The sequence below is a fragment of the Nannobrachium achirus genome, assembly GCF_963921795.1.
Source record: "Nannobrachium achirus genome assembly, chromosome: 11".
Taxonomy (NCBI): domain Eukaryota; kingdom Metazoa; phylum Chordata; class Actinopteri; order Myctophiformes; family Myctophidae; genus Nannobrachium; species Nannobrachium achirus.
In genome coordinates, this window is record NC_137820.1 from 12473700 (window position 1) to 12489591 (window position 15892).

Here is a 15892-nt window from a genome sequence, read left to right on the forward strand (position 1 = left end):
TTGGATAAAGGCGCTATTATAAATGGACCATTTACTATAAAATGGTGGGGGGAACTATTTAAACATTTTCAAATGAAAAGACAAAAAACAAAGATATTGAAAAAAGTTGGAGGCAGAGGATAACTAGATATGGCATCCCTTTTATTACAAATAAACATAGAATTCTATGATTTTCTCACATTTATCCTATGATTCAACTGCATGGCCCCATGCCAACCAGTCGTTAATTTAATTCAACTAGCCCTTACCCGTTCAAAGATATGAGCTCCAAAATGATGTGCAGTGTGTGGGTTATGGGATGTGCACTGTGCACACAGTATATGAGGGATGGAAAGTAACTTTAACTGGTGCTTGCATGATGTAGGAGCATCAATGTAAGAAACCCGTTTCGTTTAATGGCTACAGAGATACTGTCCCCCCCCCCCCCAGGCCCGCCCGCCCACCCGCCTGCACACACACCCGCCTGCCTGCACGCACACACACACACACACACACACACACACACACACACACACACACACACACACACAGAGCTGGTTAAACATTTTGCCTCATGCTAGATGCAGAATAGACGTGCCTCATGCTAGATGCAGAATAGATAGTAGATACACCATAAAAATGCTAATATACAGCATATGATTTGTGAAAGTGACAAACGGGCTTCACAGTTATGTCAGGTGTGTTCATATGCTAATGGTGATGCGATTTCAGATCAATTGCTCCAGCCACTGAGGAGAAACGCTGTTTCGGACGGACGGACGGACGGACGGACGGACGGACGGACGGACGGACGGACGGACGGACGAGATGTGTCTTTGGGAGAAAGAAAAACTAATTAGGCACGGTCATAAAAATGTTATGACCGTTTACGACACAAGTCCCTCATTTTAAATTGTGTATTTAAAGCTGTACTGTGGAAGCTGCTCAACTAGTGGTCAGTAGCGGTATTGCTTTTTTCGGCCGGAGTCGCCGCGGACCTCCGGAACGGGGGTCCGCGGACCACCGTGGCCGTCCCGAGCACCTCCGCCTCGCCGATACGCATCCGTAGAGCCGTCTCCCGTCATTTTTAGACAAGGATTGAGGGAGTAGCAAGCAAGATTCCTTCACCAATGTAAACACAGTTGCTGAGGGAAGCTACTTCCTTTAGAGACAGCAAGACTCGCTGTGATTGGCCGGTGGTGTATGATCTGCGCTGTGATTGGCCGTTAGTGTATCATGTGGGAGATGACATCATTTTGCCGGGAAATTCTCCCCCCCTCACAACTCATAGAAAACATATAAAGAGAAGGCTTCAGAAGTTGAAAATAACAGAGTGGGTGTTCTAAAACTTTAGCGATTTAAAGGACAACTTTGTTTTTTTTACAACAAGGGTTCATATTTTAGATTGTAATTAGAGAAAATAAAAAGTGATTGTTAAAATGTTTTCATTTGCTTCGTTCTATTGTTTTATCGTGTTTACTGTGCTAAAATGTGGGGCATGCGTACGCATGGGGGCATGCGTACAAGTGGCTAAATATATCTTTGTAGACACAATAAGCCAGCAGTTTCTTTATTACTATTTACAGTAACACTTCTAGCACCCATAAGTCACATCCAACCATGAAAGGTTGCGTTGTATCTTGGGAATGGGCTTATTCTGTGTAAAATGACATATTTAGCCACTTGTACGCATGCCCCCAAACACTGAAATAAGAACCTCTAAAACAATAGAAGGAATTAAATGAAATCAATTTAACACTCATCTTTTATATTCTTTAATTACAATCTAAAATATGAACCCTTGTTGTAAAAAACTAAAGTTGCCCTTTAACAGTTAGGACAATTTTAAGATTTGTTTTATAAAAAAAGTTACATGGTATAACTTTAATACACAATTTAAAATGTGTCAATGGGGAAAACATTTAATTTCACTATGTAAAGCTTCCATTAAAATGTTGCTCAGATAGCTTTTTAGAGCTCGCCTGACATGGGCACCAATCATGCCTCCTTTGTCCAGTAGTACACTAGTTTCTGAATTTAACTACAGTATGTTACACTGCCTCAGCTGCTTGTGGGCCTGGCCTGAGGATGTGGTTGACAAACTGGCAAACAGATATTCAGTTGTTCATTATCCTCGCATCACCAGTCTTTCCAGCTTGGAGGAAAGCCTGGTATTCGTTTACAACAGGCCATTTTGGTGTGGTTTAGGCCACTCCTAGACCGGATGGCAGAAGAAGCGGAGGTGTCGCTTTGTTTTGGTTCCCATTGTTTGTTTCCCCAATCCCTATATAAATGCTAGAGAAGCGTAGACTTGCCAGTCGCTACGAGTTGGACTAAAAGATGCATATACCAAACAAGCTTTTCAAAAAATTAGCAAAACTACGCCGCATTAAGGGTTTTATTGGGTAGGCACTAAAATGATGTCCTTGAGCGCGGGGAATTGTTTTGGGTTCAAACTGATTGTAGTGTTGGACACTACACTGATTCCGGTTAGGTAGTTCCGGCCAAAGTGTAGTCAGTTTTGACTACAAAATGAAGTAGGACGCCATCCGCTCCCGACCGGATCAGAAGCCTGAAATTGGATGCGATCCCAGGCTAGTTGTTCATTGCTCCATGACAAACCTTTCACCAAAAATCAAAAGAAGAAAGATCCCTGGATTCCAAGGGCGACTGCCCCATAGGTCGAACTCCCGTTGGCAGGTTAGATAATCACCCGCGTCACGGTTACTGAGGTTAGGTTTAGGGTTAGGGTTAGGTTTAGGCATAGTTTTACTGAGGTTAAGGTTAGGTTTTGGTGGTCGATCCAAAGGGTGTTCGACCTAATGAGATGTTACCTTGCCAAGGACCTACTCCTATAGTCAATAGGCCATTTTCAATTTTTACGCCATTTCGCGTTTTCTTCAAAACGCGTTTTTCTACCACTCCTGGAATTGGTACACGTGTCGTGATAAAGCTGTATCAGTCAGATTTATATTATATTCCATTAGAATTGGCTAAGATTGGCTTCCAAAGTTTGCTGGCAGTAGGCAACCCGGCCTGGTGGACACCTGCTGCACTTTTGTAGTTACGTTATGTTATTGCTAAATGTGTGTTTAATTGAATATTTTACTTAATCTTGCCATAATCAGTTACATCACTTTATTATATTCTTATTTTCACAAAAGCCCTTTAGAGGGACAGGTATCGCACATTAGCATCCACTCTATGACGTTTATCGGATAGCTGTTTTCTGTCTGTCTATATACACTTGATATGTATCCCTATCAAATCAACCATCAATAAATAAATACATTGTGGTGACTGAACCCAAACCAGACACAAGAGAGCGTGAACAGTGTTGCCAACTCCGGGCATTTATTAAACAATTCTTAGTTTACAACAGCAGAATGATGCAACGTGGCATGAATGTGCAACAGAAATATGAATAACTCAAATTGTCATTAACAGTTCAACATAGGTTCTTCCCCGGGCGGGCGCTGCCGTCTCTTCTCTTCATAGGGGGGCCAGGGGTAGGTAAGAGTCAGTTAGGGGGGTTTCCTCCCACCGGTAATAGGTGAGTATGGTTCCAGCAAAGTCTTTCTTTCCCACAGGTGATAGGTGAGTATTCTTCTCCATAGGGGACAGGTAAAGTATTTCTTTCCCACAGGTAATAGGTGAGTATTTCTCTCTACAGGTGACAGGTAAGTACGGTGCCCGCTCTCAATTAAATCCAACAGATCCTCTATCTTCTAAATAAAATGAACACAGGGATTAAGGGACCTAGGGCCAGAGAATAGTTGGATACAAGGTAAGTTTTAAAGGGAAGTGAGTTCTACTCAACAAAATAGGTATGGTGTTGGCTCCCTGGGGGTCCGGTTGGTAAGGCTGCTTTGTCCTTTTCCAGGTCCATCTCCACAGGTCGCCTGAGTACTCACTCTCCAGTGGTAGGTACGCACTCCTCAGTGAAAGGTACACACTCCTCAGTGTCGGTCCGCTCCTGGTCCAGCCGCCTGGTTGCCCATGTGTTCGCTCGTCGGAGATCCAGCACAGACTGGGGGAGAGAGCGAGGCTTCTACTTATGCACCCTGTGTTTGGAGTAGCCCACAGGTGCATAATAATATTATGCTTGTGCTTGATGAAGCATGTGGGCCGGCAGGTAACGCCCTTCAATGACTTGGCCCACAGCATGCACTGCTCTGCTGGGCCTCGCTCTCCCATCCAGGGTGCGCTTCTCCGACGTGCGGGGCCTACCTGGCGGGCGGTGTCTGAACGAACCACCACAACATGTAAAATGACACCACACTCTTTACCTTGTTACTACTGAATACATGCTGATTGGCAATAAATCTTCCACTCTACATCAGCTGTTTCCCTGCCAAAGAAAACTCCCATGCAGGCATGCCGTGAAGTGTAGGGCTGCGAATCTTTGGGTATCCCACGAATCCATTCAGAATCGATTCTTGGGGTCACGATTCACGATTTTTTTCGATTCTTTCAAATCCAAACGATTCGAATTCAGAAACAATTATTTTCCGATGCAATAACGCTTCTCTATTCAAAACAATTCTCGGTTCAAAACGATTCTCTATTCAATTCATATATCAGGATCTACTCTAGTCTGCTGGCATGAAAGCAGAGTACATTTATGTAGCTTTTATAATTGTAAATCAATTATATTTATCAACTTATTGCAATAATGTAAACACACAAAGGCAAATCCAAGACAACATGTCTGATTTATTCGTGCTTGCACACATTCTTTTAACTTGTACAAACACAACATAATATCTAATAAATTATCGTAATAAAAGAATCATAATAAAAAATCATTAAATAAAAATCATATTATCTAATAAAAAAAATCTAATTTTGGAAAATGAGAATCGATTCTGAATCTTACCATGTTGGAAACACAATTCAAATTCGAATCGATTTTTTCCTGCACCCCTAGTGAAGTGCACACAGGTGGTACTGTACAGTGAGGTTTTGCTCAAATGTTAAGAACATTCGCGTTCAATACAAATTTAATTTATCGCAATTACATTTAAAGTTATACCATGTAACTTTTTTTATAAAACAAATCTTAAAATTGTCCTAACTGTTAAATCGCTAAAGTTTTAGAACCCCCACTCCGTTATTTTCAGCTTCTAAAGCCTTCTCTTTTTATGTTTTCTATGAGCCGTGAGGGGGGGAGAATTTCGCGGCAAAATTGCGTCATCACACTACCGGCCAATCACAGCGAGGGTTATACACTGCCGGCCAATCACAGCGCATCTTGAAGTGGGGTCGCTATGGCGGCCATATTTGTAGTCGCCCGTGTGTCTCTTTACTCAAAAGGTAATCTCACCTACCAGGCAGGGTGAAGTAGTCCGTTTCTCCGGAATGCCTGAACGCACAGGAACCAGGGACCCCTCTAAAGATAGCTCTCGGCGTTGTGGAGGCAGACGCGGGGGTGTGAAGGTACGAAAAACGGCCGAAAGACCGCGGTTTGCTATAGGGCTACTGACCACTAGTTGAGCATCTTACACAGTATAGCTTTAAGGACCATTTCCTCACTAAATTAACACAATTTAAGAGTGTTAGCCGACACACCATGTACAGCAGGGGTCTTCAACGTTTTCAGGCCAAGGACCCCTTAGTTGAGAGAGAGATGAAGCAGGGACCCCCAGAACCTTTTCATAGATATATTGTCATTGTTTGACAGCACGATCAACAGTGTATTTTGGATTCATGTTAATTTGTGTTTTCCACTTGAACGGTCAATACTTTTTTAACCACAACGGTCAATACTTAATAAACTCAACCTTTCACTGTACTTGGTCTGCTCTTTCCCCTTCCAAAGCTCTTTGCCCAAAATAACCGATCTACAAGCTCACAACGCCTCGCGGCTGCGAGGCGTTGTGAGCTTGTAGATCGGCTATTTTCGGCTAAAGTTCTCAGAATATGGACGCTAGGGTTCAAGTGGTTAATATAAGAAAGAGGGAAAAAAAACAAGTTTCTATCACACAAAGATTTGGTGGACCCCCTGTAGTAACTCTGAGGACCCCCTATAGGAGTCCCAGACCCCCTGTTGAAGACCCCTGATGTACAGCCGTTTCATCCACGACTCCAAGCAGGAGGCAGTGATGTGGTTTGCCTGGGTGTGGTGTGACATTTCATAATGTAAAATGAATCATGAACCACTATCACAGCCAGCCTTTATTTGCCATGGCTGAGGGGAGTAATAAAAGGCCAGAGAGGGTTAGAAGCTTGCGCTGATTGGTCAGCTGGCCGTATACTTCCCTGCAGGGGTCAGAGCTGCAGCAGCTGAATAGTCACTAGCAGAGCTAGATTACCACCAGTAAGACTCCCTAATCGGGAGATAAGCGACCGTCAGGTGACAGGTATACACAAAGAGGGCTGTAAGTCGCATTGGTTCCTGGGTGTAGGGGGACGTGTAGACATAGTGTGTACCGATTTGTGTGATTTTAGGGCAAAATCTGTAGGAGCAGTGTCCAAAAATGTGTTTTGCAAGAATCGGCCTCATGGTGGCGCTAGAAGAGGGGCATGTGAGAAATGAGGGGTGGGGTCTCCGCGTTGCCTTGGCGGACGAATAGGTACCGGCCCCGGCTCTCCCGGACGCTCCTAGCCCGAGTTACGGCATTTTATGTGAGCTGCAGTGGAGGGGGTCCTCCACTGGGGGCGCCACCACTTTTGCATCCGTTCTGGAGCACCAGGAGTCGGTGGTCCCCGGGAATTCCCTGTGAGCAGCCCCGTTGGGGTGGTCATTTGGTCATTTTTGCACATTTGGTCATTTTTTACATCTGGGGGTCCCCCAGGGACCTGGGGGTCCCTGGAGCTCCGGGGGTCCTTGGAGGTTGTAGTTTGGCAGGCAAGGAGCGTGTGTGCAAAATTTGGCATGGATCGGGGCAACGGTTGCGGAGATATGAGCAGGGCAAGAGTGTGACGTGTGAGGTGTGACAGACAGACGGAGGGACTGACTTACTTACAGTTTGTGGAGGTTTTGATAGTAAGTGCGACCTGACGGTCGCAATCACAGGCAAAACTGGCACCATGGCTGCCCTTGCTTTTAAGGAATTTACCATGATGTCAAACTCGGCCACCAAACACGGTTGCAGTGGATGATGTAATAGTTCACGGCTGAGGAGACACTGGAATTTCAAAGAACCAAAACACATAACGCGGAAAATATAGTGGTTCACAGAATGCTTTATGCCAGGGGTCTTCAACATTTTCAGGCCAAGGAGGACCCCTTAGCTGATAGGGAGAAAGCAGGGACCCCCAATACATATTATTATTGTATACAATTGTGCAGTAGATTTTCACAGATTTCATAGATGGATTCATAGACTTGTTTGACAGCACTGTCATCAGTCTATGTCGGATTTGTGTTCCTGTGTTTCTTTCAGACATTGATTAAGCCACTTAACCTCTACACCAAACCTATTTGTCAAAAATAGCCGATCTACAAGCTCTCAGCGCCTCGCAGCGTGAGACGTTGAGAGCTTGTAGATCTGCTATTTTTTGGCTAAAGTTCTCCTCAGAATAGGGATGTGAGGGTTCAAGTTGTTCATTTAAAATAATCTCACATTGATTGATTGATTGATTGATTGAAGAATGTATTAGAAGTTTGCAATAGAAAAAAGTACAGTTTCATGACAGTACAAATCACTGGTACAAGGTCAACTAAAAGGAGATCCTAGAAAGCCGAGGCTTATTTACACAGGAACCACACTTTAAGTATCTCATATAACATTGAAAGATAGGATAATGTCAGTTTCAAAAGCATAACATCAAATACAAAGGCAGCAAAAAAAGAAAAGGGGGGGGGGGGGAGCATGGAGGCTTAGTCTATTTACAAGTCACGGGTAGCAGCTGTCTGAAGGTGACTTTTCATACCAATTTTGAAGGAGGCTAGGTATTTGCTCTCCTTTAAGGCTTGTGGAATGGCGTTCCACATGTTGATGGTATAGCAGGAGAATGAGTTTAGCGCCTTGTTTAGTGTTAAATCTACGTTGATGATGATTAGTGGAGCTGCCTCTGGTGTTGTGATCGTGAACATCCTTGACCTTTAAGAAGTAGTTTGCCAGGTACATGGGTATCTTGGAGGTGTAGTGAATCTTGTACACCAGGCCCATTGCAAGAAAACAAAGATTTTGGCAGCCCCCCTGTAGTAACCCCTAGGGGTCCCGGACTTGTTGTGTCACTGTTGTTGCCGTGGCGTAAAGTTTACGCCACGGCAACAACAGCGAGACACGCCGACAGCAACTTTCATGTTCTGAACCGCCTCTCTCCCCAGACTTTCTCCCCATGCATGGACCATGGATGGCATCAAACATATAATTTTCCAAATGTCTGTCTGTCTGTCTGAGTGAGTGTCTGTCTGAGTGTCTGTCTGTCTGTCCCAGCGTTTCTCCTCAGTGGCTGGAGCAATTGATCTGAAATCGCATCACCATTAGCATATGAACACACCTAACATAACTGTGAAGCCCGTTTGTCACTTTCACAAATCATATGCTGTATATTAGCATTTTTATGGTGTATCTATATCTATTCTGCATCTAGCATGAGGCATATCTATTCTGCATCTAGCATGAGGCAACATGTTTAACCAGGTGTGTGTGTGTGTGTGTGTGTGTGTGTGTGTGTGTGTGTGTGTGTGTGTGTGTGTGTGTGTGTGTGTGTGTGTGTGTGTGTGTGTGTGTGTGTGTGTGTGTGTGTGTGTGTGTGTGTGTGTGTGTGTGTGTGTGTGTGTGTGTGTGGGGGCGGGGGGGGGGGGGGGGGGGGGGTTACAGATGTTGTCCAAAAATCATGCAGATCGGTACACAGTATCTCTGTAGCCATTAAACGAAACGGGTATTTCTTACATTGATGCTCCTACATATTATGATGCAAGCAAAGCACCAGTTAAAGTTACTTTCCATCCCTCATATACTGTGTGCACAGTGCACATCCCATAACCCACACACTGCACATCATTTCGGAGCTCATATCTTTGAACGGGTAAGGACTAGTTGTTAAAGACCCAATGAAATGACTATTTTGGGTATTTTATTTTGAAGTTTCAGTTTGAAAAGGAAGCCTGTGTGTTTCTGAACCTATCCGAGGGGACCAGCCCTTCAGGCGATGGGATTTAAAATCGGAGTAATGGGAGTAATGGGAGCCAGCAATGGGAAACAAACAGGTGAATGTAATCAAAGGTTCATTTATATTCAATCTATGTCAACACTTTTTGAATTTCTGTTAACAGGAAGTAATTAAGAATGGCCTATTTAGGGACCTTTGATATAAATATACACAAAAATTGTTTATTTTCTATTTTTTTGGCATCTAGTGTTAGGTATGGCCATATTATCACTACAGATATGCTCTAAAAGTGTGAAAAACATGTTTTTGATTTCACCCTGTCTTTAATGTTAATCTTCTCAATTTAGGTGTTAATTAACCACTTAAACCCCATATGGTTGACCCGAGTCCCTCAGGGCTCTATACTAGTGTATTTTCTGTGTGGGGAAAACTTTCAATGAAGATAGCGATCGGCAAGCTCACAACACGTCGCAGTGCGATACCTTGTGAGCTTGTCGATCTGCTATCTTCAACGAAAGCTTTCCCCACAAAATGGATGCAAGGATTTAAGTGGTTAAATGCCGTCTTTAAATGTTTGTGGATATGTGATATAAAGAAATGTATGATCAATCACCCAGCATTCGTTGTAGCCCTTCTTATCCAACCACATGCACAGGAGGTAATAGCTCCTATAATCTCTTCACCAATAATTGGATTGTATACACTTTGAAAGTGTAAGAGTAAAGTAATAGATTTTTCGCACTCTCTTTGCTCCATCTAATTTCTGCTGTGTGAGACATCTACTTAGCCATCTATCAACCCCAGGGGCGTCACACCAAATTCTGGGCCCTGGGTACAAGGATTCACTGCGGGCCCCCCATGAATGTTAATAGCAGATATACAAGCTCACAGCGCGGCACCGAGTGCCGCGCTGCGAGCTTGTATATCTGCTATTTTTTTTAAATCGTGAAAATGTGTGCAAGAAACCTATGTCAAGGACCCCCAAGATGATATGTATTTGGCCACGGACCCCGATCTCAAAATATTTAGTTCCAGGGACCCCCAGAAGCAAAATTTGAGTTAGAAATGTTCGCTTAAAAAATACATATATTCAAAGATTTTCACACATTTTCACAACTTTTCAAAAATAGCAGATCTACAAGCTCGCAGCGCGGCACTCGGTGCCGCGCTGTGAGCTTGTATATCTGCTATTTTTCAATAGATAAAGTTATTAGGGCCCCTCCACCTTGGGCCCCAGTAACTCAGTCCCACTTTCCTACCCCTTGTGACGCCCCTGATCAACCCCACAGTCTGGACCATAACATTGTCCTACTGTATTGTATATGGCTATAAGACAACAGTATTCTCTCATGCAGGAACAAGGGCCCCATTAACTGGCCTCCTTCTTATGTGTCATACTCATCTCATCTCACTATTACTTTAGCGAATGTCTGTCCACTGTCCGTCTGTCTGCATGCTGACCTCACTGATACTACACAGTGTCATCACCATGGTAAAAGCCGCATGCTGAAACAATGCCCAAATTTGTAGATGAGCATGGTGACATCTACATGATATCAGCCGCTTGCTGAAATAATGCCAACATTTGGCGATGAGCATGCTGACATCAATGATACTAAACAGAGTTGCCACCATGGTAACAGCTGCATGCTGAAACGATACCCAAATTTAGAGATTGCACAACTGGACGTCAATGGTGACTGTTCTTCCCAACGGGCACCGGTCTGGTTTTTGTGTAATTATCTTTCTCCCAGTATACTCATTCTCTGTCTCTGTCTGTGTGTGTGTGTGTGTGTGTGTGTGTGTGTGTCTCTCTCTCTCTCTCTCTCTCTCTCTCTCTGTCTCTGTCTCTGTCTCTGTCTCTCTCCCTGCAGTGCGAAGGAATATGTTGTGAACATCTAGAGACCAATTTTCAGCCTAACGGCCGGATGAGTCAATAGAACAGCAGCCAGCCTAGCTCTCCCAGGTCTCAGTGTGTTGGCAGTATGCCCACACTGTGGAACCCGGCGGCACATAGACATCGACATTACAATAAAATGATGAGGCTTGAGCGTGGACTGACCAGAACATTGAGATGCCTCTGGTATACACTGTTCCTGTACACGGTACCAAATGAATCCTAGGATGCCAGGGACAACTACAACTAGAAAAGATGCAATTGGAAATTGCAAGTGTGGTGACTGATGTGACTATCTTTTTACTATAATAGACAGGCGAGCTCCTGGTGTTGTTTAAGCATGTCATTGATAGACTCTCACACCACTGCTTCTACAGATTCCTCCTTTCACACATACATCGCTGCATTTCCCCCCTACATTCCTAGCTGCTTTCCCTGAACGTATTGTACTTGCACGATGTACAATTAAACAAAACAATAATTTAATGCTATGACGTGAATTACATCATAGTACGTCCATTAGAAACCTTCCGGCCGAAACACAGACTTACAAATAGTTCCATGCTGCAGTGTACTTATGAGTGTATAGGCCTACTGTGTCCCCTGGTGGCAAGGACAGTGTAGTGCAGACATTTAAGATACACGTTGCACAGCAGCTCCGTAACGTTACGTGTTTGTGCACAGATATACATTTCTCTCTCTCAAACGATAAAGTAACAGAGAGAGGGGGCCACGAGAGAGAGAGAGAGAGAGAGAGAGAGAGAGAGAGAGAGCAAAGTAACAACACACTATATATTAAATTTCCTCTGTCTGTTCGTTTGTCTTTTTGCTGATATTGCCAGAAACACTGCTACTTTAAAACAGTTCTGTGTCTTCAATGACTATGATCAAATATGAGCGCCCGTTAGGGCGCGATTTCTAGATATGAGCGGCCGCGCCAGCGGCCGCGAATTTCTAGTATTCTGAAGTAAGCTAACTGTCATGTGAAGCTCTGACACAGTATGTCTGATTCCCACTCCCATTGATTCCCTATCCTATTGATTCACTATTGATTCCCATTCCCATTGATTCCATCAATTTCCAATGGCAGCGGAAAAGTTACCCTAGTAATAGATAAGGTTTCCCCAGGACTATAATGTGTTGCCCTGTTGGGCAACCACACTAACTAGAAAGATGTAATTGGAAATTGCAACTGTAGTTGCCGTGATGTGAATTTCGCAAATTGATTTTATACATTTTTTTTACCATTTGAATTTTCCCCATTCAAGTCAATGGGGAGAATGAACTCACTAATAAATGAATGGCCATATATGGAGATCCCTGATGTCATCAATATTAAGCCCATATCTTTGGAAGGCCAATATACGGACATACTGTGTCAGTCTCATGCGGTCTATGATGTCAGACATCTATGATGTTGGCCATCTCCATATTTGGGAAAAGTCATTTTAATTAAAGTCAATGGAGAAAATTAATTAACAAATAAATGTATATATGTATTTAACTATATAACGTATCTCTTAGCAAAATAGCACGCATGCGTGTCCCAATGAAGTCGTTCGATTTGACATATGGCCCAACCTCTCCCAAAACTGGGAGGAGTAGCATGGCAAAAAAAAGTTTACTTAGGAGAGGATGGAATAAAGTCGGACAAGTACTATAGTCTGGTTTCCCTGCAGGGGCAGTCTATTTGCAACTGAAAAATAACACTTTATTTAAATAGATTAACTGCATCAAGGTGATTTACAGTGAAGCCTTAAAGGAGGGCAAATCCCTAGCCTCCTTCAAAGTTGGTATGAAAAGTCACCTTCAGGCGGCTGCTACTTGTGACTTGTAAATAGACTAAGGCCCCATGCTCCCCTCCCCTCCCCCCCTTTTCTGCTTTTGTAATTGATGTTATGCTTCTTCTGCTTTTGAAATGGATGTTATCCTAGATAAAGTACTATGTTCTATCTGTCTGTCTTTCAATGTTATATGAGATACATAAAGTGGTTCCTGTGTAAATAATAGCAGTCAAAGGTGACCTCACCAAGATAGTTGCTCTGTCCCACATTATTACTGCTCCACATTACCACTGGCCCACATTATCAACAGTAACACTACAATAGACTACACCACACACACACACACACACACACACACACACACACACACACACACACACACACACACACACACAATACACCAGTTCTTGTCACTACGTTGGTTACCCATCAAATGTAGAATTAGACAGATATTAATCACCTATGAAGCACCTACACGGGCTAGCCCCACTTTTCATAATGTGTATACTACTGCATCCCCTTGACACTGTGAGATCTCTCAGGTCTTCTGAAGGGCTTCTAGCTATCCTGAAAACTAGGCTAAAAGGGCGACTGAGCCTTTGCAGTGGTAGCTCCCACTCTGTTTTAAATCCAACATGTGGGTTGGTCATCATGAACATGATGTTACTTGGTGCAAATAATTCCCAATGTGACAACCGTGGCGTAGTGCTTGCGTCTCAAACGTAACGTGCCCTTATGAATTTTCAGCTGCAAAGCTGGCTAATCTAGTCATGCTTTTATCTAGCTTAATTTATCCTCCTCTAATGGTTCTATGTATAAATTAGCACCTTTGACAAATAGCACCTTTAAGACAGGTGCTCTACAGGAGAGGTACCCCTATTGATTATGAACCAAAGAACCGCTTTTAGAGGCTGAGGTGGTAGAACAGGAAATACAACATCCACAATTAAGGGCACTCGGACAGTGAACATCTGATGGAAACTGCACCGGGGGAGAGTTTATGTTCAATTTTCTAAATTGGAAACAGTTTTAATTTGAGCTTAGTGGGCTGTTGTGTAATAAAGCAATAAGCCCCAAGAGACCATTGCTTACAGTGATTTTAGATCAGCTACAGGGCGGTTTATAACAGAACTGATGAAGACACTGTAAACATACCATTCAAATAGAACCACACCTTTTAAGTATTAAAAAGTACAAATGACTAAGTACCCTTACATTTTATTATCAATGCATTCCTATGTTGAAATATTGTCATTTTCAAGAAATCTTCTAAAAATATAAGAATATGGAAATAGCACTTGAGTATACGGCACTCAAGTAAATGTACTTCTGAATGTGTCCTTCTGTGGGGAAAGCACAGAGAATGACACATCATGAGCAAAGAAGTAGTAAATAGGTTTGATGTCTGACAGACGGACAGATGGAGGAAGACACATTACACATAGATGCATTGTACAGTGTTAAAAACTCAGCGTTAATTTAGTAGATACTTTTAATCCAGAGCGAATTACAATCAGTAAGACTCCCTAATCGGGAGATAAGCGACCGTCAGGTCACATGTACCGTTGTTTCCTGCTGAGATTGGCACATTTTCTGGGGCAAGCTGCCCAGATCACACATGTCTTCTTATTTTTTCACTCTCAAAAAGCGCCTGCAATGTAGTGCATTTGAAACTGCATTGCAGTGCACATCATGGGGTGATCACTGCTTGCCTCCTGTGAATTTTTTATTTAAATTTGTGTTTATTTTCTGTTTATTTTGTTGCTGAGTGAGGTCAGCAGACAAAGTGACCTGAGTGAGATGAAAAAAACCTGGGTGAAATGTGCCAATCTCAACAGGAAACAACAGTATACACAGTATACCTGTAAGTGCCATTGGTTCCTGGGTGTAGGTAGGGGGATGTGCGTGGCAAATGTATTGCTTAGGTAGGGCCAGAGAGTGTGCGGTTAGATCCATGTTGATGACATGACTATTGACATACTGTGATTTTAGGGAAAAATTTGTAGGCGCAGTGTCGAAAAATGTGTTTGAAAAAATCTGCCTGATGGTGGCGCTAAATGGGACAGATCCTTGTTGATGACATGACTCGGTCATCAAGGGTAGGCGAGTGTTACAGTAAGTGCTATGGGTTTATTCCACAGTTTGGGGGCCAGGAGGGCAAACTGTCAAGGCCAAGTGGATTTTTGTCCTGGGGTTTTTAGCGAGGGTTCTGTCAGCATCCCTGTGTTAGCTGATCTGAGTGAGCGGGTGGGGTTGTAGGGGTTGATCAGGCTTTGGAGGTATGGAGGAGTTGTATGACTGTGAGTAGGAATTGAGGTGAGGTCTAATTTAATTTAGCAATCAGAGTTGTCCAAAAGTGGACTTGTCAATGTTTTCGCTGTGTGATTTCATACTGTTTTGAAGATTTTTGTCCTGCATTCAAGAGCAGGACAAACGTAACTGTTTATGCGTGTGTGTGCGTGTGCGTGTGTGTGTGTGTGTGTGCGTGTGCGTGTGTGTGTGTGTGTGTGTGTGTGTGTGTGTGTGTGTGTGTGTGTGGGGTGCACTGCACATCCATTTCTCTATTATTTCTGGTCACCTCTATGATCCATCATTCAAATCTTTTTTATCTTCCAAATAATTTTCCTCCCGGCACTTTCATCCTCTCCTCTCCTCCCTTCTCCTCTCCTCTCCTCTCCTCTGATCCTCAGCATGCATTGCTGCATCATTGGTGAAGCCACGTGTTCTCTGTTTATTACAAGGAAGGAGGGAGGGAGAGAGGCAGGGAAAGAGGGAGGGAGAGAGAGAGGATCACAGACACACTGCCTCATTTCTCTCCAGTGCGCACATACTTCACCAGCACTCTCTCTTCCAGACAGCAACAGCCTGAGGGAAGCGCACAGACAGACACAGACAAGCAGACCAACACTCATAGCTCAGCTCAGACTTCACCAAATTGAACAAGTCCTATACAACATCACAGGTAAGGTATTTGATTTGATTTTTCCCGTCTTCAGGGGGCCATTGATTCTCAACAGTGTGCAAATATCGTCTGGAAATCTTTGTACAGTATCATCAATTAAGGCTTAACTTGTGTACTTTACAATTTAACTTTGTACTTAATTTTTTCCAGGGAGTCAGATTAATCTTGGTGTCTTTAAATGCAAGGGATTCTTTTCGAAGCATG